The 3,162-nt window shown below is 47.3% G+C and overlaps 1 pseudogene; it reads left to right on the plus strand.

Annotated features, from left to right (window-relative positions):
- The first annotated feature begins 1,408 nt into the window (after window positions 1-1,408).
- Window positions 1,409-2,740, plus strand: LOC150002165 (tubulin beta chain-like; annotated as a pseudogene).
- Window positions 2,741-3,162: the final 422 nt, after the last annotated feature.

Below are 3,162 nucleotides of genomic sequence, written 5' to 3' on the forward strand. Positions count from 1 at the left end.
CATGGTCACTGCAGCTCCCACCAGTGATGCTGGGCACTGAGAGCTAGAACATCTGCTGCTGCTCTCCCAATGGGCAGTGGTCTGGTAGTTTGCAAAAATCACCATAAATTCTTCTCCTCCCCTGAATTTGTCTGTCTGTGCTTCCTTACCATGAGACTTTGCATGCCCTGCCATCTGATTCTGGGCTCAGCCAATGGGATATCAGGAATTGTGGCACCAGCAGAGACTTGAAAAGCATACGTACAGTGGAACTTGTCTTCTCTTGGAACCCTGAGGCTAGCACGTGAAGGAGCCCAAGGTGACCTCCTGGATGATGAGCTACACATGACCCAGTCACTCCTGTTACCCAGACCTAAGGCTTGACAACCACCTGATATGTGCTTGGGGCCCTCTTAGATCACCCATCCACTAGCCAACTTGCCAGTTCACCATGAATGCCTGAGTGAACCCAACAATGATCAATTAAGCTAGCTCAGACCCTACAGTTTGGCCAACGTGCAAAACCATAAGATGAATAATTGGTTGTTATTATAAGCCACTATGTTTTAGGGTATCAGCAGCAACTGCTACCTGAAAGTAGTTTACTGAATTCTTTCACATACCTTATCTCACTTCACTCTGCTCACAGCAACCTGTAAGGTGGGAGGAGCAGGTATGTTATCACTATGTTCCAAAAGGGAGGAAATTGAGCCCCACAGAAGCATAATGAGCATGATGAATTGCCAAATGGCAAATTGCTAATAAATTTAAAAGTTGGGTCTAGAATGGAGGTTATCTTGACCTGCTAGTCAAAATGTACACATCAACTATATTGCTTTGTTTAGAGCAAAACTGAGCCATGGATTCTTACTTTGTGGAGTCTAGAGAGAGTTAAATAGGAAAATATATCTAAATGTCTAGCATAGTGGTTGGCCATAGGAAAAAAATTTAAATTACTATTCAGTCCCTACAATTTCTTTACCCCATTTCTTCCTTCTCCCTTGGTAATTGGGGAGCCTAACTTTGGGTGTTTCCTCAGATCAACCTAGACCACCAGAAGTGCTTCTACCAAGTACCCACCACCAAGAATGGTTTGTGAACCTTGCTCTAGAGGGGCTCGGCCAACTTTTCCTATGAAGGGCTAGCTAGTAAATAGTGTCATCCTTGTGGGCCATACAAACTATTGAAATTATTCAGTTTTACTGTAGTGTGAGAGCAACCACAGACTATATGAAAATAAATGGTTGTGGGTCCTGCCCTCTCCTTTCTCCCTCTCAGAACCTTCCTGCCGCTGCATTCAGACCTCGCTGCTCCTGCCTCCAGGGCACATCCCATTCTACCAGCTTGTGAGCAGCAGCAGAGAAAAAAAATATTATATATTTTCTTGCCCCATTTTTTTTGAGGTGAGCAAAAAATTTTAATTGGAACCATGAAGGAAATTATGCACATCCAGGTGGGCTATTGTAGAAACCAGACTGGTGTCAAGTTCTGAGCGGTGATCAGTGAGGAATATGGCATCGATCCCACTGGCACCTACCATGGGGACAGCAACCTGTAGCTGGATCACATCTCTGTGTGTTACAATGAAGCCACAGGTGGAAAATACGTTTCTCATGCTATCTTGGTGAATCTAGAACCTGGTACCATGATTCTGTTGGCTCAGGTCATTTTGGCAAGATCTTTAGACCAGACAACTTTGTTTTTGGTAAGCCTGGGGCAGGCAACCACTGGGCCAAGGGCCACTATACAGAGGGGGGCGAGCTGGTTGACTCAATCCTGGACATGGTGAGGAAGGAGGCTGAGAGCTGTGACTGCCTGCAGGGCTTCCAGCTGAACCACACACTGAGAGGGAGCACAGCCTCTGGAATGGGCAACTTGCTCATCAGTAAGATCCATGAAGAGTATCCTGACTGCATCATGAACACCTTCAGTGTGGTACCTTCACCCAAAGTGTCTGGCACTGTGGTTGAGCTCTACAATGCCACCCTCTCTGTTCATCAGTTGGTAGACAATACTGATGAGACCTACTACATTGATAATGAGGCCCTTTATGACATCAGCTTCCGCACCCTCAAGCTGACCATGCCAACCTAGGGGGACCCGAACCACCTCGTCTCAGCCACCATGAGTGGTGTCACCACCACCTGCCTCCACTTCCCTGGGCAGTTCAATGCTGACCTCTGCCAGTTGGCAGTCAACATGGACCCCTTCCTACACCTCCACTTCTTCATGCCTGGCTTTGCCCCTCTAACCAGCAATGGAAGGCAGCAGTATCAGGCCCTCAATGTATCCAAACTCATCCAGTAGGTATTTGATACCAAAAACATGAGGGCTGCCTGTGACTCCCGCCAAGACCGTTGCCTCACCATGGCCACTGTCTTCTGTAGGCTGACATCCAAGAAGGAGGTAGATGAGCAGATGCTCAACATGCAAAACAAGAACAGCAACTACTTTGTGGAGTGGCTCCCCAACATCAAGACAGCTGTCTGTGACATCCCACCCAGTGACCTGAAGATGGCAGTCACTTTCATTGGCAACAGCGTGGCCATCCAGGACTTATTCAAGTGCATCTCCAAGCAGTTCATGGCCATGTTCTGCTGGAAGGCCTTCTTGCACTGGTACAGCGGCGAAGGCATGGATGAGATGGAGTTCACTGAGGCTGAGAGCAACATGAATGACCTCATCTCAGTACCAGCAGTACCAAGATGCCACCACAGAAGAGAAGGGGGTTGTTGGTGAGGAGGCAGAAGAGGAGGCTTAAGGCCATGCCCATCACTCAGGCTTCTCAGTTCCCTTAGCCTTCTTCCTCAACTGCCTCTTTCCTCTCCCTCAGAATTTGCATCTTCTGCCTCTTTTTTTTTCTTTTAGGGGTGTTCTAGAACAGTGCTTGGCACATAATAGGCACTCAATAAATACTTGTTGCTTGTTGAATGTCTCTTCTCTCTTTCCACTCTGGAGACCTATATTTCTGCCATTTTGGGTAACCTGGTATTTCTTCCTCCCATCTGCCCAGTTAATATTCCCCTCTCTGTTTTCAAGATAATTCTCCAAGAAGCTGGGTCTCTTCCAGATCCCATTTAGGACTGTGTGCTGCCAACACCATCCTAAGCCCATGTGGTAACCAAGGGGAAAGGGAATGATGCTAACTCTAGCAGATAGAATTCCCTACAAGGAATGGGTGGG

Source organism: Furipterus horrens, unplaced genomic scaffold, assembly GCF_987537825.1.
Source record: "Furipterus horrens unplaced genomic scaffold, mFurHor1.1.pri manual_scaffold_9, whole genome shotgun sequence".
Classification (NCBI taxonomy): Eukaryota; Metazoa; Chordata; class Mammalia; order Chiroptera; family Furipteridae; genus Furipterus; species Furipterus horrens.